The sequence below is a fragment of the Lepidochelys kempii genome, chromosome 6 (assembly GCF_965140265.1).
Source record: "Lepidochelys kempii isolate rLepKem1 chromosome 6, rLepKem1.hap2, whole genome shotgun sequence".
In the NCBI taxonomy this organism is placed as follows: Eukaryota; Metazoa; Chordata; order Testudines; family Cheloniidae; genus Lepidochelys; species Lepidochelys kempii.
In genome coordinates this window covers 62,563,544-62,588,435 of record NC_133261.1, presented here as the reverse complement: position 1 = coordinate 62,588,435, position 24,892 = coordinate 62,563,544, and the positions used below count along the sequence as shown (strand labels likewise).

At 41.3% G+C, this 24,892-nt stretch overlaps 1 protein-coding gene across 6 annotated transcripts in view; it reads right to left on the bottom strand.

Annotated features, from left to right (window-relative positions):
* Nucleotides 1–24,892, bottom strand: part of FUT8 (fucosyltransferase 8) — a 291,206-nt gene that overhangs the window by 129,201 nt on the left and 137,113 nt on the right. Inside the window, exon 4 of one of the 6 annotated variants that reach the window (XM_073348346.1) lies at nucleotides 10,184–10,265. The exons of the other annotated variants lie outside the window; for them this stretch is intronic. The gene's annotated coding sequence lies outside the window, so the exon portion shown is untranslated. The remainder of the gene's footprint in view (nucleotides 1–10,183; nucleotides 10,266–24,892) is intronic. 6 annotated transcript variants of the gene reach the window in all.

Sequence of the window (24,892 nt, the reverse complement as noted above, 5' to 3'; positions counted from 1 at the left end):
GTCAATATTTTTTTTTTGCAGGCAACATGGCAAGAGTGAGTTTTCAGAAGGGCTTCAAAGGAGGAGTAGGAGGCAACTTTGTGGTTGTTTATAGGGAACTCCTTCCAAGCATGAGGAACATCACAGAAGAAAGCACAAAGGTATTTGTTTGAAAGTGTAATAAGAGGGTGATGGAGGCTGGCATTATGGGCCAATAGGAGGTAGAAGTTGACTTCTCAATAGCAAATGAGAGGCAATAGTAGAGCAGGGACAGACTATGAAGACTGAGTCTGCGGCTGTGCTTCAGCCTCTGAGTATGACAACACTTAATTCTCCTCCTCAAAAGGGTACTCTGGGGGCACGTGTACACTACACAGAAAGTTCTTAATTCACATTATACAACACCTTAGCTAAATCAGATTAAAGCAGCAATGAAGGTACAGAAATTTGTCTTTGAACTTGAGTTAGCAGCTTGAGTTCAAGTCTATAGGGCAGCCTGGGGTTGAACTCAAGCTGCTAACTAGAGATAAAAGCTGAGCTGCTGAGTCTTCATTGTTTGCAGGGTAGACAGACCCCACAGAAAGCTGGCTGCCAAACAAAAGAGCAAAGAGTCTAAGGAAGTACCAGTTGGAGCTTGATTGCCTGAGTTTTCAGAGCTGAAACAAATACATCTCTTTGAACTGTCAAGCAAGTTTCTAAAGAAACCTGGGCAGATTTTTCTTTATAGAGGAGCAAAAGGAACTTTGAAAAACTTCAGCCTCCATGAAAAAACATGTTAGCACAGTTAATGGCTTCTAAGATCAAGGATATGGACTGAAAGAAAACTCTAGGAGAACCATCCACTGCTGCTGCCTGACCCACACTTATACAATCAAAATCATCATCTGGCCTTGTGCTGCTTTTTTTTACCCCACATCACCTCCACCTCAAGTTACTCAGAGGAACAGGAAGAAATGCACGTAGCAGAGAATACTGCTCCCACTCAAGAAGAAAGCATCCATGAGAGAAAGTTTGTCCATTCATGCTCTGGAGCACAATTTCAGGCATTTTATATTGATACTAGTTGCAAACCAGTGGATTCAGTGGCCACTCACACTGATCCTGAAGAATACAATTCAGTTTGTCTACATGAATTTTCTCCTTGCTGGCCAAATCAAGGACAATAGGATAAAAATGAAGAGCTATGTACTGGTCCCAGAGAGTTATTGTGTCCCAGTAAAAAGGCTTGGGGGCTTCTACTTGTCTATCTAAAAGAAACATGCTGTCTGTAAGAATTTGAACCACACTGCCTCTGATTTGAGAGAAATTATTTGAGGTCTCAGCTAACATATTACAGCTCCAAATAATTTATAAGCAGTTTCTCCTCCCCAAATGCTCCAATGACCATGCACTGTGAAGGATCCCCAGCCCAGTTTGGAGTCTTCTGTGATAATTACAGTTGATGGTGACAGAGGAGTGAAGACCTTGTCTCTGAGCAAGTGATCACCAATTCCCATCACTCTAGAAACTCAAGGACCTGTGTCAGGTAAGCAGACATATCATCAACATTAGGAGTAAAGTTCTGAGCTAGACAAAAGTGGAAGACCTCATCCAAAGGTGGACATAAAGTGTCACATATGGTGAGGATGCCATGAGGCCTATCAGATGGAGGAAGAACCTCATTGTCTGACACAGGTTTTCATTTAAGGTAAATAGGCCTTGAGACACATTCAAAAAACTCTCCTCTAGGGGGGAAAAAAAAGAAAAAAGAAAAAGACATGAACTGAGTTTGATTTAGTGCTAGTGAAATAAATCATCTGAGAGGATACCAGAAGACTGTTTTCCCAATATAAAAGGAGGTCCAGAGTTTGAAATGAATTACAAGTACTTTTGATCAAGTTTTTCAAAGCCTGACAAAAGCATGCTTCAATCAGATGGTCATCTAAATTCATGCATTTAAGAATTAGCTCATACCATAGATAAGATTTGCCCACCTGGGCAAAGTATTTGGTGAAGACCCTGGGCACCATATAGAAGCTGATGGCATAGAAGATTGTCAATAAATCCACCTCATCCACGGATTATAAAGACCAGGTAAAATGGGCTGGATTAAATTCACCCAAGGAGCCTAATGAGTTTGATAAGGAAAGTTTCTAGAAGGACCAGAAGGGGACCAGAACTCATATTTACTGGTCTAGGAGCTGTCCAGGTAAGTCTCAAAGCCAAAAGACAAAAAGGTCAACTGGAACAGCCCCTAGAACCAAGTAAGACTTCCCCGGGGCCAGATATGAAAAAGAGCTCTGATCAGATAACCAGCAACCCTGGCACAATAAGATCTCTTTCCTCCTGAGGACAGTCAAATTGAGTCCAGGGAATCAGTAGCACCAGAAGAGCTTGCAACAATATTGGCACCAGGGAAGAAGTAGCGTCCCTGTCTGCTTAGGAGAGACTTGAGGGCAAGACAGGGTTGCAGATGAGTTTCTTCTTAACATTGGGGAAGCCACAATTGACAGCTCTGAATTCCCTCTGCGCTTCCTGGACCTATGTGTCCATGACTACTTTTTCTAGCTAAAGGAGGAATGGGTCATTGGCACAGAAAATGCCTTGAAGACCTGACTGCTCTTGCCTTTATGCTTGAGGGCAGAGAAGTGTGGAACTCAGGCCTACTAGAAATGTTGACTTGACTGCACCTCTATTTCTGATGGAGGTACAACATCCAAGTTAGAAGAAGGGGTTCATTCATCCATTAGAACCAGAACCACAGCAGGCACTGAAAAGCTAACAATGTTGTTAGCAACAATTTCAAAGCCCTAGCTAACTTAAGTGGAGGTGGCATGAACCAGCTAGTGCTGAAACCATGGCATCAACAGTCTCGGATAGATCCCTTGCAGTAGATACAGAAAATGGTGCTATTCCCAGCATTGACTCCTTCATTCTGCCTCCAGAAGATTTAGTTGCCTCAGATGAATCTAAGGAGTTGGCTTTCAGTGATTTCTTTAGAAAGAAGGACCTAGAGTTTGCTCTTTCTGAGCCTGGGGCATGAAGGAATTGACACAATGACAACTCGCTGCACAAATAACCCTTGCTTAGCCAGACAAGAAAATAAGCATGTCTTTTAGGTTTGTCATAATTCCTGTCATAGAATCATAGAATATCAGGGTTGGAAGGGACCTCAGGAGGTCATCTAGTCCAACCCCCTGCTCAAAGCAGGACCAGTCCCCAACTAAATCACCCCAGCCAGAACTTTGTCAAGCCTGACCTTAAAAATATCTAAGGAAGGAGATTCCACCACCTCCCTAGGTAACACATTCCAGTGTTTCACCACCGTCCTAGTGAAAAAGTTTTTCCTAATAACCTAAACCTCCCCCACTGCAATTTGAGACCATTACTACTTGTTCTGTCATCTGCTACCACTGAGAACAGTCTAGATCCATCCTCTTTGGAACCCCCTTTCAGGTAATTGAAAGCAGCTATCAAATCCCCCCTCATTCTTCTCTTCCGCAGACTAAACAATCCCAGTTCCCTCAACCTCTCTTCATAAGTCACGTGTTCCAGCCCCCTAATCATTTTTGTTGCCCTCTGCTGGACTTTTTCCAATTTTTCCACATCCTTCTTGTAGTGTGGGGCCCAAAACTGGACACAGTACTCCAGATGAGGCCTCACCAATGTCAAATAAAGGGGAACGATCACGTCCCTCGATCTGCTGGCAATGCCCCTACATATACATCCCAAAATGCCATTGGCCTTCTTGGCAACAAGGTCACGCTGTTGACTCTTCTCCAGCTTCTCATCCACTGTAACCCCTAGCTCCTTTTCTGCAGAACTGCTGCCTTGCCATTCAGTCCCTAGTCTGTACCGGTGCATGGGATTCTTCCGTCCTAAGTGCAGGACTCTGCACTTGTCCTTGTTGAACCTCATCAGATTTCTTTTGGCCCAATCCTCTAATTTATCTAGGGCCCTCTGTATCCTATCCTTACCCTCCAGCATATCTACCTCTCCTCCCAGTTTAGTGTCATCTGAAAACTTGCTGAGGGTGCAATCCACGCCATCCTCCAGATCATTTATGAAGATATTGAACAAAACCGGCCCAAGGACCAACTCTTGGGGCACTCCACTTGATACCAGCTGCCAACTAGACATGGAGCCATTGATCACTACCTGTTGAGCCCGACAATCTAGCCAACTTTCTATCCACCTTATAGTCCATTCATCCCGCCCATACTTCTTTAACTGTGTCACCACGCCACAGTGCACACAGTGAGGAAAAAAAACTGCACTAAATGCAGAAAAAAGTTTAAAACTATGTTTTGAAAACACAGTCACAAATAAGCAATGCTAATACTAAAATTACAACTCTATAAAATAAAACTAGATTAGAAAAAAGTCTTGACCAGGAAAGATAGTTTTCTGCATCTATAGCTAATTGTGGAAATGAGAGGACACAGAGATTTTAATGCCTTTAAGAAAAAAAAATCCTTACTGTGTTGCTAATACCACTTTAGATTTTTCAAACTGAATTTTAAAACCTAGTTTATATTTCTATTGAACTTGGAAATAGATACGAGGCCAGTCAATTTCAAGCCAAGTTTACTTCAGGTGTTCATGTACTACCATAATTCCACAGGGGAACATTTATTAATTTAAAAAAAACTGCTTCAACAGTAATTTTTTAATTTCAATTAAAACATTTATATTGCTTTTTGGTTTGGTAAGAATTCTCTTTCTATAAAGAAATTCTGGCCTAAATTTGACTTGACAGCAGGCTTTTAAGGTTTCAGTTGGGACTCTAACTTTGCCTCCTTACCTCCACTGTAAACATCCATTGCAAGACAGATTTTCATTATATGATCTCACAACAGAATATATGCACGAATTCAAAATGTTACACAAATGTATTTGATTAGAGTACAATTAAAAATATATTGGGGAAATGGATCCCTGAGGCGCTTTCTTTAGATGAGGAAAATTATCCAGTTTACTGTGGAATTTGCTTTATGATCACAGATGGAAAAAAGACTACAGTCAGAAACCCAGGGGAAAAGCTAATCTTTAAAGACTCTGATGTCAGAGACAAGGAATGAATTATTACTGCTACAAGGCAAGATGCAATGTGAAACTTAAGGAACACACACACTGAGAAAAGCTGAGTGATGAGAATTTTTTTTTTAAACTGACGCCTCAGTGGTATCTCCTTCAAAACGGAGAGTACCATATCCAGACAAGGGTACACTCAAGGTCCTTACAATTTAAAACAATATAAAGAACCAATTATGCAATAACAGATGACACAGATGAAAAAGTCAGTGGATAAGAACTATTTTGATAAGTTCTGAATTAAATCGGCCATGTCTTATTATGAGATCCATATATTAAGTCAACTAGGAATCCTCTCTGTTTGGGAACTGTTTCTTTCAAAATGCTCTTAGAGACCGTGTTTTTCTTCTCATCATAGCTGTAAGCATCTTCAGAGAGTATTTTTGTGATACAATATGTTTATTCTTAACAGTATTGTAACATCACTGTATGCCAGAAATGGGCATCCTTTATTTTGCTATAGTTAACTGTATAAACTAGGGCTGTCAATTAATCACACTGTTAAACAATCCAATACCAAATGAAATCTATTAAAATATTTTTGGATGTTTTTCTACATTTTCAAATATACTGATTTCAATTACAACACATAATACAAAGTGTACAGTGCTCACTTTATATTATTTTTATTACAAATATTTGAACTGTAAAAATGATAAACAAAAGAAATAGTATTTTTTTCAATTCCCCTCATACAAAGACTGAAGTGCAAACTCTTTATTGTGAAAGTGTAGCTTACAAATGTATATTTTGTTGTTGTTACATAACTGCACTCAAAAACAAAATGTAAAACTTTAGAGCCTACAAGTCCACTCAGTCCTACTTCTTGTTCAACCAATTGCTAAGACAAACAAGTTTGTTTACATTTACGGGAGATACTGCTGACTGCTTCTTATTTACAGTATCACCTGAAAGTGAGAACGTTCGCATGGCACTTTTGTAACCGAGGTTCCAAGATATTTACATGCCAGATATGCTAAATATTCATATGCCCCCTTCTTGCTTCGGCCATCATTCCAGAGGACATGCTTCCATGCTGATGATGCTAGTTAAAAAAAAGTGTTAATTAAATTTGTGACTGAACTCCACGGAGGAGAATTGTATGTCTCCTGCACTGTTTTACTCGCATAAACAGTAAAATAGTAAATAGTAAAATTCTGATTTCAAAACACTACCATTCTCAACCAACTTTGTACACCACCCAGCCCTAAATTATAATTCTATTATAATGATTTTCTACTGACTTAAAGGAAAGAATGCCCCTACTGAATACCTCCCTGCACAACACTTCTTCTGTATTCTCAACAATAGCGACAGTATCAAGTGTCTTGTGATAGTTGGCATTTTTCATACAGTTCCAGCTCTCAAAGTCATTTTATTATATGAGGATCTCAGCCTTGCATTTTTTTAAAAGGAAGTTTCTAGCTCTCATGCTTGTGGAGAAAAGCTAAATGCAGAAGGTTAAAAACCAGAAAGCAAATAAAAAATTCTAAATTTATTTTTTTTAAACTCATGATTTTTAAGCCAATCATAATTTTGGGGACCAGATTCATGTTTCCTGTAACATCCTCTATTCTCCTTGAAGATCTCCCAACCATGGAAGGTTGCAAACCTATTAAGCTTATGAGAACTCAAGATTGTAAGGAAGATGTCTGATGTAATACCGAATGGGCAAACCGGAAATGCTGGGAAACCCTTAACTGTAGTTTTCCCAAAGCTTGTGCAATTAAAAACCCTTGAACTTTTAGATATGCAGGTTGGGAGCCTAACTGTCCTTTGAATATAGAAACATTTCCCCAAGCATGGGGTGTTCGCCCCTGGGGGAGCACAAAGTACTAGCTGGGGGTTGGCGTGCAGACAGACCTATTAATTCTTCTCCTGAGTCTTCATTTTTTAAGAAATTAATCTGTAAACTGTTACAGTTGCAAAGATAACTTTCAGAATATGACCTGAGTGTAATCGATGAAACAATGTCTGCCTGAGTTTGCAGTGCACCTGAAACAATAACTTTGAGGTGTGAATTGCCCCATTCATTTCGGTAGGTACTAGCTCTGATGCCAATGATGACAATTAACAATGTTGACATTTAAAGTACTTCACTAATAGTTTATTCTATTACTTCTAGTTACATCCCTTAGGCATGTCTACACTACCGTGGTAAGTTGACCTAAGTTATGCTACTCCAGTTACGTTACTCACGTAGCTGGAATCAACATAGCTTAGGTCAACTTCTTTCTTTCCAACTTCAGTGCTCTCCCATTGACATACCTTAATCTTCTCATTCCAGTGGAGTACTCTGCAGTCAATTTAGCAGGTCTTCACTAGATGTGATCCCCGCTACATCAATCACAGCTGTGTCGATCCCCAGTAAGTGTAGACATGCCTTAAGGCTTGGCTACACTTGCGAGTTTGAGCACAATAAAGGAGCCCTGGGCACACTAGCTCACTACCCGTCCACACTGGCAAGGCATATAGAGCGCTCTGATTCCATGGCTACAGCGCTGCTGATACTCCACCTCGGTGAATGGAATAACATTTGCTGCACCCTTGCTGGAGCGCCACAGAGCCATTGTGAACGAGGTGTTGCTTTACTGCGCTTTGATCAGCCTCCGAAACATCCCATAATCCCCCTAAGTCAAGTAGCCACTCTTGTCATTGTTTGGAATCAGCTGTAGGAATGTGGAAATGCCCTTTGAAAGCTCCATTTCTGATAGCCGGCTGCTTATCTGCTCTGAGACAAAGCAACCACTAGTGTGGAATGCTGTGGGGAGGGGGGAACGGGGGGGTGACGCGGGTCTGTGGCTGTCTGAACTTCCAAGACAGCATGCTGACATGCTCTCAGCCCCCCCAAAACCCACTCTCTCTCCCCTCACATACACACAACACACAACCTGTCACACTCCACCCCACCCCCCACATTTGAAAAGCACGTTGCAGCCACTTGCATGCTGGGATAGCTGCCCATAATGCACCACTGCCGATGCCGCTGCAAGTGCTGCAAATGTGGCCATGCCAGTGCGCTTGAAGCTGTCAGCGTGGACAGACTGCAGCACTTTCCCTACTGCGCTCTGCGAAGGCTGGTTTAACTCAAAGTGTTCTACATCTGCAAGCGTAGCCATGCCCTTAGACAGCCCTAATTCTTATCCATTCTTGGTATTTATAAAAACCAAATACTTCCAAATACCTGAAACACCTATGGTGAAATCTTTGCCCCACTGAAATCAATAGGAGTTTTGCCATTGACTTTAATGGAGTCAGGATTTCATGCTATGCCTATCACCTAGTTACTGGAGTGCATGAGAGAGAACAACAGTTAATGATACAATATTTCTACAAGAACATTGACCGTATTATCTTAATTTTAATGAGAAGGTTTATTAAACCAAGTTCTAAAATCTTTGTTTCCACACACAAAAAATCCATTCCAAGTGCTGAAATAAAAACCAAATTATTTCATGGCAGTATGGAAACAATAAGAAATACCACTGGTAATTTGTTTTTTTTTAACAGAAAAAGCTTGCCACATTTTCAAGTGGTATAATTAGCAAGCTTTACAGAAACTGTAATGCCTTATTGCCATATGGTTTAGACAATTCCATGAATAAAGAGAATGCTCATTTTAATAAATAACTTATATATAACAGCTAAAAAGCATTAGATAAAATCTATAAATAGCTATGTTGACCAAAAATATTTAAAGCTGTACACTAGTATATCTATTTGTTTTTAGGATAATACCAAAAGTAAGGCGATAATCTATTTGAAGCTAACCTATACTAACTAAACCATTAACAACTACCAGAAGAACAAACTAGAATTAAATTAACTAGCTTGAAGACCTTAGAGCCAAGTTCCATTAGATCTCTGCTGCAACAAAAATACTGAGGCAGTTGGGTGGGACGTGCATTTCCTTACAGAGAGTAAAAAGAAAAGGAGGACTTGTGGCACCTTAGAGACTAACCAATTTATTAGAGCATAAGCTTTCGTGAGCTACAAGCTCACGAAAGCTTATGCTCTAATAAATTGGTTAGTCTCTAAGGTGCCACAAGTCCTCCTTTTCTTTTTGCGAATACAGACTAACACGGCTGTTACTCTGAAACCTTACAGAGAGTAGGGCACTGACATCATCCTCCGATGGAGCTAGTCAAACACCACACCAATGGATATTCAACAGAGCTGACTGAAAATCATTTCAGCTTTTTTATCTCATTTTTATAAGGTCAAAGTATTGTGAGAAGATAAAAATGTTCCGTTTCTACTGTATTGCTTTGATTTCATTTTAACTTTTATATTAAAATAGTATTATATTATATTTGATATGCTATGTTCAATAATAATATTTTGACATTATCAAAACAAAACGTTAAAAAAGTTCCAAAAAAACCCCTTTCATTTCAGAGTTTTCATTTCACAGAAAATTTTCGCTTTTCATTCCAATTTGGAATGAAAATTTTGGTTTCCTACCAGCTCTATTATCAAGCCAGTTCTGCAGCTCCACACCAGGGCTGCTGTGGTAAAGCAAAGTGGTACAAGCATAGACAACTTCAAAGAAGAAATTGCCATTTCTTTTGTGTCCATCACATCTCCAAATTGCAACTGCTATTCATGTAATACAATGGTTCTCTCAAAACGAGGTCTGTGTAGCAACACTAATTCAAGGAGTAAATGCTGACTGTGAAAGATATGACAAACACAGGCATATCTTGAGACTATTACATTTACCTTTATGAATACTATCTGTATGTTTGAGCCAGCTGTGGAAAGCATGAAAAACTTCAACGACTATTATATCAAGATGGGCCAGACAATAGGAACCCATAAAATATTCATAGACATTTGTATCAATAAGTTTTTTATGTGTTTGTGTGTTTCTGGCTCAGTGGGTGGGGTCCATGTTGAATCTGGAATGATTAGGAGACAAATAATGCAAAGTCCCAGGGCTGATTATGCAGATACTGAGCCTTTGAAGCCTTATCCCCGGGGGAACACGGGTAGCAACTGGTTTTACCTCTTTCAGGAAGCCTGGAAACAAAGATGGGGATTGGGGGTTTAAAAGTTGAGCTTGAACTGAAGGGGGTGCTTCTTTGGCTACATTCTAACACAACCTGATAACCAAGAGAGGCTCGTATACCTGCACATCCACCAATGTGATATATGTCATCATGTGCCAGCAATGCCCCTCTGCCATGTACATTGGTCAAACTGGACAGTCTCTACGTAAAAGAATAAATGGACACAAATCAGATGTCAAGAATTATAACATTCATAAACCAGTCGGAGAACACTTCAATCTCTCTGGTCACGCAATCACAGACATGAAGGTCGCTATCTTAAAACAAAAAAACTTCAAATCCAGACTCCAGCGAGAAACTGCTGAATTGGAATTCATTTGCAAATTGGATACTATTAATTTAGGCTTAAATAGAGACTGGGAGTGGCTAAGTCATTATGCAAGGTAGCCTATTTCCTCTTGTTTTTTCCTACACCCCCCCCCCCCCGATGTTCTGGTTTAACTTGGATTTAAACTTGGAGAGTGGTCAGTTTGGATGAGCTATTACCAGCAGGAGAGTGAGTTTGTGTGTGTATGGGGGTGGGGGGGATGTGAGAAAACCTGGATTTGTGCTGGAAATGGCCCACTTTAATTATGCACATTGTAGGGAGAATGGTCACTTTGGATGAGCTATTACCAGCAGGATAGTGAGTTTGTGTGTGTGGTTTTTGGGAGGGGGGTGAGGGAACCTGGATTTGTGCAGGAAATGGCCCAACTTTATTATCATGCACATTGTGTAAAGAGTTGTCACTTTGGATGGGCTATCACCAGCAGGAGAGTGAATTTGTGGGGGGGGGGGGTGAGAAAACCTGGATTTGTGCTGGAAATGGCCCACCTGATGATCACTTTAGATAAGCTATTACCAGCAGGACAGTGGGGTGGGAGGAGGTATTTTTTCATATTCTCTGTGTATAAATAAAGTCTGCTGCAGTTTCCACGGCATGCATCCGATGAAGTGAGCTGTAGCTCACGAAAGCTCATGCTCAAATAAATTGGTTAGTCTCTCAGGTGCCACAAGTACTCCTTTTCTTTTTGCGAATACAGACTAACACGGCTGTTACTCTGAAACCTTAGAGAGTAGTTTGAAAGACTCTGAAACCTATCAGCAACTCTCATAAGGATTGATAAGGGGTCTCTGGTAAGTTTAATTATGTGTTTAGATCCGTTTATTGTTTTATATGTTATCTCTGTATACTTTTGTCCTTAAAAAAAATGTACCCTGCTTTGGAATTGCTGCTTGGTTACAACTAACCACTGACATACATTGGCCATAGCCTTTGGAGAGAACACAAAGCGCAGGGGCTGGACTTGAGTCAGACTTGTTGGGATAAATGCAGTGGAGTCCAAGAGGTCTGCAAGACTAAACCCCTGGTCGAGAGGGGCCTGGATCCCTGCACAGAGAGGTGATAGCTAGAGGCCTGAGATCTGAGAGGGCATTCCTTGAGGAGACCATGGAACAGTTCAAGCATAGATACCCCAAAACTGTGAAAACGATAATTGACAGATCATACTGGAAACTGAAGAATTGCCTCTCATTATGTTTCCAGCTGCACAGTGAAAAGTAAAGAAGCTAACAATAATTAAGGGATTTCTTCAAATTACTTTCTTGGACTTCACACACAGTGTCACAAATGGCAAATATTTCCCACTCCCAAAAGAATGATACAACAGGGTACTGGAGCATTCCAGAGAGAGTCTCTCTCTCTCTCTCTCTCTAAATATACGCACACCCACACACCCCTCCATACGCTGCTCAATCATTCTCCACACCTACAACTACAAACCATTTCATATTAACAGGAAACTTTACTCTCCCCCAGCCCCACTGCCTACCCAGTCCCTGTCTTCCCTCTGCACAGTATGGCCTCTACCAAAAGAAATCTCAGCAAAACATTTATAGGTTTACATCAGGGTTGCTTAAGTGTAAAACCACCTAATGCAATCTTTGAAAAACAAGGAAACGTCCAGTGAAGTAAACCTTATTTAAGATACCTAGATACACACACATCTCATTAACTAGGTGTAATGACAGACTACATTCCTTCATCTCCTTTTCCCTTTCAACATATAAAGGAAAAAACAGTGTACATGACACTCCACAATTTTATTTTCACCTGACAAATGACTGACTTAACATATCCCCTCCTCCATAGCTTCCAAAGTCTCCTCCTTTCCTAGTGAGGAACATTTCCAAATCCCTTTTCAACAGTAGAAACCTTTCTGGGCTTTAACAAAAAACAAACAAACAAAAAAGGACAAATGTCCAATCTACTACCTAGCTGCTGTGGAAGTATAACATTGTGGAAGTATAACATTGTATAAGGGGACATGCTGGATACATTGTATATGAGAGGGCATGCCAAAACATGTTACAAAGTATCTGAGGGAGATCTGATGAAGTGAGCTGTAGCTCACGAAAGCTCATGCTCAAATAAATTGGTTAGTCTCTAAGGTGCCACAAGTACTCCTTTTCTTTTTGCGAATACAGACTAACACGGCTGTTCCTCTGAAACCACATAGGGACAGTTAGCTTTTGAATGGAGAAGCAATTAAGATAGAGCCAACACGTCTAAGAAGCAGGCATCAGAATGGAAGGTGTGAAGGGCAATTATTTAAGTTAACTGGAAGCTGTTAAAGGAGATTGTTAAGGGTGGCAGGTAATTGAAGATACGTGACTGGTCTCAGGGATCTCGAGGGGTGGTGACTAAAATCTTTTTTCTTCTTTTGTCTATAACTTCTCTTTAACTTGTTCTCCAAAAACTGTATAAATTAAGAGACACAAGCCTCACTCGGGGGGCTCACTTCTAAATGTATTAGCAGAGCAGCTTTGCTAATAAAACAGAGTGGTCTGATAAATTGTGAGTCTGAGTCAAACTTTGACACTGCCAAAACGACACATCTCCCAACCTATGAATAAAAAGACTTAACATAAGCAAGCTGCAGAAAATGCCCAAGAACCTAGTTGCATAAATCCTTTGAAAACTCAGACTGACTCAATAGCCAACTGTGAAATCTTCCCTGGAGCCTTTTATTGGAGACACAAGAGACCTGCGACAGGTTTGGTAGCACATATTTCATATATCAAAGAAGATAAAGACACTTATGAAGATTTCCTGTCCATCCTTGTAAATTATTTTGGTTATTACAAAATGTTTTTAAACTAATGAGAAAAATTAAGAAAACAGTTTTTAGGTTCAAAATAGTTGTACTGTAAAATAATGGATAGAATATTGGTAAAGGCAAATTTTTAATTGAAAATAAATTTTACCTATATTTAAGCCATCATTTTCAGGTTTAACGTGATCTTGAATGTATTAAGATCTGTTAAAAAAATCAGCATAGAATATGCAGTAACATTTAATGAAGCAGAAAAATAATGAAAAGTATCTGCTATTATAATTCATTAGAAGTACACTGCCCTTACTATAACGGATCCATTGAGGGGTAACTAATATTTCAGGAAAGGAAGCCCAAATCATCATTTACTTACTGCTACATGTGGAGAACAAAAAAAGTAGTTAGTGGCACAAACTTAATTTAGACAGTATTAAAGAGAAGGCAAAACATTGACATAAAAATTATGCTAAGACACCATTCAGGATCTGCTTGGATGTATCACCCAGAAAACCACATACCAGAAAGCTACTATACATTAAAGCAATAAACCAGGGTGGATAGAAAAACAATGATTTAAAAAAATAAAAATAAAAAAATTGGATTTTTTTTATTTAAATCAGATTTTTTTGATAAAATGCTTTTTGAGGAAAAAGCCTATCTAAATATAGCTTGAATTAAGATACATTATAGCTCAAAGATATCTCATCATGGAATAGGGATTATAAATTCTAGTTGAAAACTGGACCGTGTGCTCTCAGCTTTAGGAGGCTGATTTGCACCCTGGCCTCCAAAGCTGCCAGAAGATGGAGCAAGGACAGAGTCACTGACTGGACGTTCTCACTGGAACAACCCATTAGGAGCCAGTCATCAAGATTCGGAAAAATTGTATGGGCCTGAAATCTCATCTGGGCCCTCACTACTGAGAAGACCTATGTGAAGACCCTGGGTGCTGTAGCTATGCTGAACAGGAGTACTTTGAACAGATAGTGTTATTGTCCTACCATAAACCTGAGGAAACTTCTGTGGGACAGATGACTGTCCACAAGAATATAAGCATCTTGCATGTCAAGAGCCATGAACCAAATTAACCTCCTGTAGGTAGGAGATCCTTGATGCCAACATTACCATTCGTAATTTTGATTTGCAAATAAAAACATTTAATTGCTGAAAGTCAAGAATGGGTCTCCATCCTCTATTTTTCTTGGGGACTATGAAATATGGAGAGTGGAACTCTTTCTTTTGGTACTGATTTGGTACTTGTTCTATGAACCTTGTTGGAGGAGAGAATCTGCCCCCCGACAAAGAATCTCCCCATTAGAGCAGTTCCTGAAGAGAGGCTGAGAATTTTATAGAATAGCCACAGTGGATGATTAATAGTACCCACTTGTCTGTTGTGATTGTCCTCCAATTATGGGCAAAAAGGGTGGGGCAGACAACAAAGGTTGAGGCAGCAGTAGATGTCATCGTCAATAGGGGTAGGCGGTTCTTGATCGTCCCAGGAAAAATCTCCCGGACGGTGGATGGGGCTGGATAGTTGTAGTTGTGGTAAAGGCAGCTGTATTTAGGCCTTTGTATGCTCTGACGTTTGCATGGTGGCTCGAATGATGACTGGCAGTAGAATGGTTGGGGAGACAGTCTTGGCTTGTACACCTGTTTATGGCGTTTTTGGAACCGAGATTTAAATGCTGAGAGAGCAGAGAGTTGGTCTGAAGACTTTCAATGAGTGTAGAGACTCATCAGTCTTCTTGTTAAGACCAGATGGGGATGATGAAACATCCATTGGTCCCTGTGGATCCAGTTCAATCACTCCTGCCTCATACTCTGATGGAGCCAGTAGGTGTTGCGTGAGGGAGGTATGGTGAGATTCCTGGATGGATCCAGGATGTCTCATGTAGGGATTCTATGGTCCCCAACAGAGCCAATATGAAGGGTCAACTGGCTGAGGGAGTGATGGGGCACGCCCTCACTCTGGTGGAGGACAGATTAACAAGCTCTTCTGGGCTCGTTCAGCCCTAAGAAAGCTCACCTCTAAGGCTTGCTCTGCCTGGAGGGGTGGAGCTTAAAAAGGGGAACGGCAACAGGATTACCTGCCACAGGAAGGGTCAGTGAACAAGACAACTGCCATACCTCAGCCATGATGAAGCCAGTCACAGGACTAACCATCCTGGAAACTGCATGGACCAGCTGTCAAGCAGGGTGCCCCGAAGAGATGGGCCTGGAGGTAGACCCTAATTAAATACTGTAGAGCAGCAGCTAAGCCAAGCCCTAAAAGACTGACCCCAGAAAGACTTCAAGAGACAAGCCACCTTTGCCTTTATTTTCTTTTACAGTAAGTCTCATGTCTCACAAGGGAAAGACAGAGAAAAGGACCTCTTTTTTGTTTGTCTTTTTTGGAGAACCTCTGGTGTGCTACAAACAGGGGGAGGACTTTATAAACAACTTGGATTGGCATCAGGTAGAATCAGAGAACCACAGGGTTAGAAGGCACCGCAAGGGTCTTCTAGTCTAACCCCCTGTCAAGATGCAGGATTTGTTGGGTCTAAACCATGAAGAACAGATGGCTATCCAGCGTCCTTTTGAAAACCTTTTGTGCAGGAGCTTCCACAACCTCCCAAGGCATCTGTTCCACTGTCCTACTGTTCTTACAATTGTGAAGCTGCTAAATCTGCTATGCTGCAGTTTCAAGCCATTGCCTCTTGTCCTGTTCCCTTTGCGGCAAGAGACACAACTTTTCTTAGGGTTGCCAATTTTGGTTGGACATATTCCTGGAAGTCTCATCACACAACATAATCTTTAATTAAAGATTCATCTTTCATTTCTGGAGAGTCCCAGCCAATCCTGGAGGGTTCGCAACCCTAACTTTTCTCCATCTTTTTTATGGCAGCCTTTCAAGTATTTGAAGACCGTCATGTCGTCATCCCCCCTCATGTCCTTTTTTCCAAACTAAACATACCCAGTTCCTTCAGCTTTTGCTCATATGGCTTGCATTCCATCCCTTTTATCATCTTGGTCACTCGCCTCTGGATCCTTTTGATACACTGGTGACCAAAATTGAATACCGTACTCCAGCTGAGGCCTCACCAGTTTTGAGTAGAATGGTACTATCACCTCTGATGACTTGCATGCTAGGCCTCTGTAAATGCAACCTAAAATTGCATTTGCTTTTTTTTTGCAACAGCATTGCATTGTTGACTCATGTTGAGGTTGTGATCCCCCACAACTCCCAGATCCTCTGCAACAGAGATGCCTGTGTTTGAGGCCACCGTGCTCATAGTGCCAGGTCTCCGCAGCTGCCTAGTCAAGTAATAGAATGGCTTTTCTAAACTGTCAAAATGTAAAATCTGGATCCTGAAACTACTGTAACATCAGCAAAATCCCCAAAACATTATTTCATCAAAAGATCTATACATGAGAGAGGAACGATGGTTTTGCTGTGAAGGAACTGGACTGGGACTGAGAAGAGATACATTCAATTACGCAGGTATACCATGGACTTCCTAGGATACCTTGGGCAAGCCACTTAAGGTCAGAGTTTAAAAAGTGCTCAACACTCACAAATGGGGACAAATTTTCAGAGGAGTTCAGCATGTTGTGTGCCGGGCTCTTTTGAATATCTTCCCATAAATGTCACAGGTGGAGCTGCTGCATGCTGACCACTTTTGAAAATCTGGTCCTTATTTTACATGCCTAAATGGGAGCAGAGCTCTTTGAAAAATCCAGACCCACTTGTGCATGCTAAATGCTTGAAAGTTTGGCTTTGATTTGGTGAAATCCCAGCTCTCTATACCTCAGTGCCCCCTCTGTCAAATGAGGTTAATATTTCCTCTCTCTCACTCATAGAAATGTAGGACTGGAAGGGACCTTGATAGATCATCCAGTCCTGTCCCCTGCATTGAGGCAGTACTATTATCTAGACCATCGCTGATAGGTGTTTGTCTAACCTGTTCTTAAAAACTTCCAATGACCGAGATTCCACAACCTCCCTAGGCAATTTGTTTCAGTGCTTAACTATCCTTACAGTTAGGAAGTTTTTCCTAATGTCTAACTTAAATCTCCTTTGCCACAATTTAAGCCCACAATTCTTGTTCTGTCCTCAGTGGTTAAGGGGAGCAACTTTTTACATACTTGAAGATTGTTGTTATCCTCCCCCTCAGTCTTCACTCCTCTAGACTAACAAACCCAGTTTTTTCAATCTTTCTTCATAGGTGATGTTTTCTAGACCTTTAATCATTTTAGTTGCTCTCCTCTTGACTTTCTCCAATTTGTCCATATCTTTCTCAAAGTGTGGTGTCCAAAACTGGACACAATACTCCAACTGAGACCTTATCAGTGCTGAGTAGAGCGGAAGACTTACTTCTTGTGTCTTGATTACAACACTCATGCTAATACATTTGAGAATGATGTTCACTTTTTTTTTGCGCAACAGTATTACATTGTTCACTCATATTTCATTTCTGATCCACTATAACCCCCAGATTCTTTTGTGCGTACTCCTTAAAGGCAATCATTTTCCATTTTGAATTTGTGCAGCTGACTATGCCTTCCTAAGTGTAATACTTTACATTTGTCCTTATTGAATTTCATTCTATTTATTTCAGAACATTTCTCCAGTTTGTCAACATCATTTTGAATTTTAATCTTGTCCTCCACATCACTTGCAATTCCTCCCAGCTTGGTATCATCCGCAAACTTTGTAAGTGCTCTCTATATGCCATTATCCAAACATTTATGAAGATATTGAAAAGAATGGGCCCCAGGACAAATCCCTGAAGGACCCCACTCAATATGCCCTTCCAGCTTGACTTTGTATCATTGATAACTACTCTCTGAGTACAGTTTTCCAACCAGTTGTACACCCACCTTATAGTAGATTTGTCTAGGTTATATTTCACTAGTGTGTTTATGAGAAGGTCATGGGAGACAGCATCAAAAGCCTTACTAAAGTTGAGATATAACACATGTACTGCTTCCCCGCTACCCACAAGGTCTGTTACCCTGCCAAAGGAGGATATTAGGTTGATCTGATGTGATTTGTTCTTTACAAGTGCTAATTGACTGTTACTTACCACTTCATTTTCTTCTTAATGCTTACAAATGTATTTATTATTTGCTCCACTATCTTTCTGGGTACTGAAGTTAAGCTGACTGGTCTATAAATTTCATGGCTTGTCCTTATTGCCCTTTTTATGATAGGTACTATACTTGCCTTTTTCCACTCCTCTGGGATCTTGCCTATCCTCCACAAGTTCTCAAAGATCTCTTCAGCCAGTGCCTGAAGTATTCTTAGATGTATTTCATCAGGTCCTGATGACTTCTAACTTGTCTAAATAATTCTTAGTGTTTTCTTTCCCTCTTTTAGGCCACGTCTATATGTACAGCACTTCAGCAGCACACCCGTACCAGTAGAGCTGCGTCACTGCAGTGTGTCTGGTGAAGACTCTCTATGCTGATGAGAGACAGCTCTCCTGTCAGCATAAAAACGCATCTCCACGAGCAACATAAGCTTTGTCAGCGGGAGAAGTTCTCCATCTGACGTAGCACTGTGCACACAAATGCTTGTGTCAGTGTAACTTATGTCACTCAGGGAGTGGAATATTGATACACTTTGCCGACATAGGCTGTAATGTAAACATAGCCTACGAGTCAGATCCTACCCCTGTTACACTGATGTTCATTAGGACAGGTTTCAGAGTAGCAGCCGTGTTAGTCTGTATCCGCAAAAAGAAAAGGAGGACTTGTGGCACCTTAGAGACTAACCAATTTATTTGAGCATAAGCTTTCATGAGCTACAGCTGAAGTGTAGTGAAATGATGAAGTGAGCTATAGCTCATGAAAGCTTATGCTCAAATAAATTTGTTAGTTTCTACGGTGTCATAAGTCCTCTTTTTCTTTTTGATGTTCATTATGTTATTCACCCAATCACTGCTAAGTTTTTTGGTGAAAACTAAAACCAAAAAAAAAAAAGGCATTTTACTCTTCGGTCATTGCTGTGTTTTCTGTTATTGTTTTTCACTCCTCACTAAGTAATGGACCTATCCTGTCCTTGGTCTTCCTCTTGCTTCTCATATATTTGTAAAATGCTTTCTTGTTACTCTTTATATCCCTAGCTAGTTTAATCTTGTTTTTTGGCTTGGCCTTTCCAATTTTGTCCCTATATGCTTGTGGGGTTTTTTATATTCATCCTTTGAAATTTGACCTACTTTCCATTTTTTGTATGATTCTTTTTTGAGTTTCACCATGTCTTTTCTATTTTGATAAGCTCTTCAGAGCAAGAACAGTCTTTTATTGTTTTTGTACAATGCCTCGCTCAATGAAGCCCCTATCTCAGCTGGAGGCTCTAGATCCTACTGTAATACAATAATAATGTCAAAGATTCCTTCCTTTAACATAAACAGACCAACTGAAATGCATGAGACTATTGTACATATTTTCCTTCAGTTTGCTATTTTATATGTATCATCTCTATACATTTCAAATGCTATGAAATGGAGAGGTTACTTACATGCACTATAACTGGACTTTGAGATGTTTTGTCCATGTGGGAGCTCCACTTTGCACATCAAAGCACTTTCAATCCAAGATTTTTGGTAGAGTATCTGCTGGGTCAATGCCTGAGCCCTATATATCCTCATGCTCTAATCAATCAGAGGGCCTATGGGGAAGACAGACCAAACACCACTCCAGTTCCTTCTCAGCTATGAAAACCATTCAAGGTAAGGACTCCAAAGAAGAGGGGAAGGAGAAAGGGTAGTGAAGCACCCATAGGGATAAAACACCCTGAAGAACTCTAGTTACTGTACAAATAAGTAATCTCTCTTTCTTTAGGTAGCTCTCCCTATGGAAGCTCCACTTTAAGTGATTCCCAAGCAGTGTCCCAACTACAGAGGTGAGTGCTGAGGAGATGGCTCTAATACTGATTGGAGAACAGCCACACCAAAGGCTGCATCTCAACTAGGAAAAAGTGTACATAGACAACTAGGTGGCAGCTTTACACGGGTCTGACGTGTATGTTTTTAAGTAGAGCAACAGAGCTACCCTAGTGGAATGGGAAGACACGTTTGCTGGGGATGCACTCCAGAAGCTTCATAACATGTCAAAATACACACACACTTTCATAGTCTGAGTGGAAAGAGGGGCTCCCTTCATCTGGTCTGCAAGAGAGAGTGAGTCTAGGATAGGCTCTGAAGAACATGGTCCTTTTGAGGTAGAATGCAACAGCTCTTCTCATGTCCTGAGTGTGAAAAATAGTTTCTTGTCCTGAAGTGAGAGGTTTTGGGGAAAACACTAGCAACTGAATGTCCTGATTGACATGCAAGTCCAAGGAGATCTTGGACAGGAAATGAGATTGGGGACATAGAATCATCTTGTCCCGGTTACATACCATGTAGGGTAGATCTGTCAAAAGTCTCCCAAACTCCCCTACCCTTCTGGCCAAGTGATGGAGAACAGAACAACTTCCCATGGACTTAAAGGGTGGTTCCTCAATACATTGAGAAATAGATTAAGGTCCCAGGTGGAGTAGGCTCTCTGATGTGAGGAAGGTTGGTCAATCCCTTAATGAACCTTGAAGTGAAAACCCTTCAACTGATAGGTGAAAGGCGGTAATGTCAGCCAGCTGGACTTTGATAGAGCTCAGCGACAAGCCTAGAGTTTAATTCAGCATGTTTTCAAGTATGTGGGTGATATGTGACTTGGAGGGAGAAATTGCCAACTGGATGTTCCAGCAATGAAATCTCTTCCACTTTTGCAGGTAAGACTTTCTTATGGAAGGTTTACGACTAGTTAGTTGGGGATTGGTCCTGCTTTGAACAGGGGGTTGGACTAGATGACCTCCTGAGGTCCCTTCCAACCCTGATATTCTATGATTCTATGACTATTCAACAGCATATTCTGTACTTCAAAAGAACAATCCTTTTCTACACCCGAGAGACATCAAGAAGCCAGGCCTTGAGACATAGCAAGGAAAGATTGGGGTGAATTATTGTGCCTGATTCTTGGGCCAGTAGGTCTACTGTCAAAGGGAAACAGAGGTGGATTCAGACACAAGGAAATCAGATCCAGGAACCATATGTGCCTCAACCATGCTGGTTCTATGAGGATAATTACCAATTTTTCTTGCTTTAGTTTGTTGAGTAGCAACAGCATCAGGGGATAGGCATACAGCAGAATTTGAAGTAAAAAATTTAGGAAGGCATCTCCCAAGAAGAGTTTCAACTGTGTCTTCCTCCTCAAACAAAATCAACAGCATTTTGTGTTGGATGGTGCCCCAAAGAGGTCTATCTCTGGGAAGCCCCAAGTGAGAAAAATCTTCAGTAGCATAAAACCACATTTCCCATTTTTGATCCTGACAGAAATGTCTGCTCAGCATATCTGTATAACGTTGTTCAGACCTATCAGATATGTCACTAAGATGTTTATTTGGTGGGTTATACACTAGTTCCAAAGTTTTATTGCCTCTGCACACAAGGATTGGGATCTTGCTTCTTGTCAGCCCTCTTGCAAGTAGGCGGGATAATGACCCATGTTTTCCATATTGCTTGGACTAGTGACAGCAGGAGGTCATTTATAGGTAAGGTTACCTTGCTTTGGAGAGAGGTGCGTAGGTTATCCACCAAAGCATATTATGGTTCCTGCACCACTTCCAAGGAGATCTATAAGGATTCAACTACCTTCTTCATGAGTTCTTGGAAAAAATTCAATTAATCCTCACAGGAGGAGGGAGGGAACATACCTGCCTCATAGGGCAAGGAAGAGGACATAGATAGCAGGGCCTCCTCCACTCTCAGCTCTTGTTCTTCTAAGGGGTCCTTTTGAGGAGGGGGGTTCTGGGGTACCAGTGGCTGCCTTCCTTGGCGGATCCTCTTACATGAGGGTACCCTATAGAACAGGCCTCTGTACAGGACCCAAGGATTACAGAAGGCCCAACAACATACCTAAAGGCCTTACAGGCAACATAAAGGAAAGGAGAGGGGCCCCAAGGTGCTCCTGCTATGAAGGTTGTTGGGTCAGTTGTCAACTGGTATCTGGGGTCTCTGCCTTAGGATACACTTCAGGAGAGGGAGGTTCAAACAGAAAGGTAATGGAATCTTTGATGGAGATCTCGGAGTTCAAGATATTTTCCCCCTGTTTCTAGGGAGGGGGGCAGAAGCATTGGTACCAGTGGCTGTGTTGTATTGGTGGTTGAATTGGTACTGGCAGAAGAGCCTTCATCTGAGATTGGGGCAGCACTGAAGGGTACATCGGAACCAGCAGAAAATCCCTCTTGGTCCTTCTCAACTTAACACCATACATGTGTCTGCCCTCATTTTGCTGCTGTGCCCACACCTTATTCAGGAATGAAAGGGCCCAAAGCAGCTGAAAAGCTGTGTGTGCTGTGCAAGCAGCGAGAGGGGAAGAGATGGAAGGGCAAGAGTGATGGAGACTAAACAAAGCAGGACCACATATCTCCACCAAGTGTTCCAAGGCTCACCATGGAGAGAAAAAGTGAGCAAGTAACTGTTTCCATTTAACCACAAATCCACATAGGAGAGGAGTAACAGACATTTACTCAATTAGAATCATAGAATCATAGAATATCAGGGTTGGAAGGGACCCCAGAAGGTCATCTAGTCCAACCCCCTGCTCGAAGCAGGACCAATTCCCAGTTAAATCATCCCAGCCAGGGCTTTGTCAAGCCTGACCTTAAAAACCTCTAAGGAAGGAGATTCTACCACCTCCCTAGGTAACGCATTCCAGTGTTTCACCACCCTCTTAGTGAAAAAGTTTTTCCTAATATCCAATCTAAACCTCCCCCACTGCAACTTGAGACCATTACTCCTCGTTCTGTCATCTGCTACCATTGAGAACAGTCTAGAGCCATCCTCTTTAGAACCCCCTTTCAGGTAGTTGAAAGCAGCTATCAAATCCCCCCTCATTCTTCTCTTCTGCAGGCTAAACAATCCCAGCTCCCTCAGCCTCTCCTCATAACTCATGTGTTCCAGTCCCCTAATCATTTTTGTTGCCCTTCGCTGGACTCTCTCCAATTTATCCACATCCTTCTTGAAGTGTGGGGCCCAAAACTGGACACAGTACTCCAGATGAGGCCTCACCAATGTCGAATAGAGGGGAACGATCACGTCCCTCGATCTGCTCGCTATGCCCCTACTTATACATCCCAAAATGCCATTGGCCTTCTTGGCAACAAGGGCACACTGCTGACTCATATCCAGCTTCTCATCCAGCCATAAAAATTCTTCAGGTTATATTCAGCAATAGTTTAGCACTGCTAGGCTTCCCGTGTCCGTATGTGAGGCAAGAGATAGGGTGTGTGTCCAACAATAGTTATTCTCTATAGTTATTCTCTACCCTCCTCTCCATGACCAAAACCCTTTTACTTGCAGGATCAGCATGAGGACTTAGATACTTTACTAATTTTTACGTTTCTACAAATGCACCACAACACGTATCTCTAGGGTTGTTGTTTTTTTGTGGGGGAGGAGGTTAATTCAAATGTACAAAAATTAATGTCAATTATTTCCTTAAGAGTTCTTCTGCTCTCAAGCAGGTGCTATATTGCTTTTATACTATGTCCTAGAGGTCAACAAATCTGGACTCTGGCAGACTAACATAAAAATTGAATTTCAGAATTAAGGGTACTCTACAAAGAACTTCTTGCCCTGAGCCTCAGATGTTCTGATCTAGAGACTCTTCACTTTCTTCTGAAGGAGATGTGGTAAAAACAGGGAGGCCACTGGAGTAATGGGAATATGAATTGGACCTGCTCTACCTGGTACTAATATGATCATCGGTACTGGGGTCAGTGTCCAGGTCAATGATAAAGGCAGGTGCTTCACAGAAGCAAAAAATGGAGAATATGATTCCCGACAAAATGGTAAGGCCTTTGTAACAACATATAGCTTTGGTGCCAAAAGAGCTGACAATATCATTACCAAGGATACAGGCATGAGGGTAGTGAGTGTCACTACATACAATCTAGATAGGCTCAGTACCAGAACCACAGATACAAAAACAGACAGTGGTGCTTCACTAACAGTACTGGTGTGATAAGTACCGATTGTATCAGTATCATAGTAGCCAGTGCTGTGGAGAGTTAATCATGAGATCTCACTACAGAGGACCTTACGTTCACCAGTACGGTACCAGAAGAGATCGGAGATAAGTCCATGTCCACATTGTGTTCAGTAACTTCACTATCAGAAAGGGTGTTCTGAGAACAACTTTAAAGTCTTGAGCTACCTTTATGTCTGAAAGTCTGGTAGTTTTATAAGGTTTGGATGCCAAACTTGGAGAAGGTGAGTTGCGTATTTGCTCCTTGTGGCAATTACATTCCTTCTTACTTGTGACTCCAGAGGGTTTTGTCAAAACAGAAGATTTGGTGGCTGTTTCAACCATCCAGGAAGATGAAACTGCAGAAGCACTCAGAGGATCTCTCATCCTTTTTAGTCTCTCATCATTCAATGATTACCTGTTCTGTTCATTCCCTCTGAAGCACCTAGCATAGGCCACTGTCAGAAGACAGGCTTCTGAGCTAGTTGGACCATTGGTCTCACCTACTATGGTTGTTCTTGTGTTATGTTCTTATATGGCTGTGAAGCTTGGGTCAGAGGCTGGGTGCACTGATTGTGCAAGGAAAAGCATCCTGAAGCAAGACTTTCTTGTTTTAAATATGTGAAT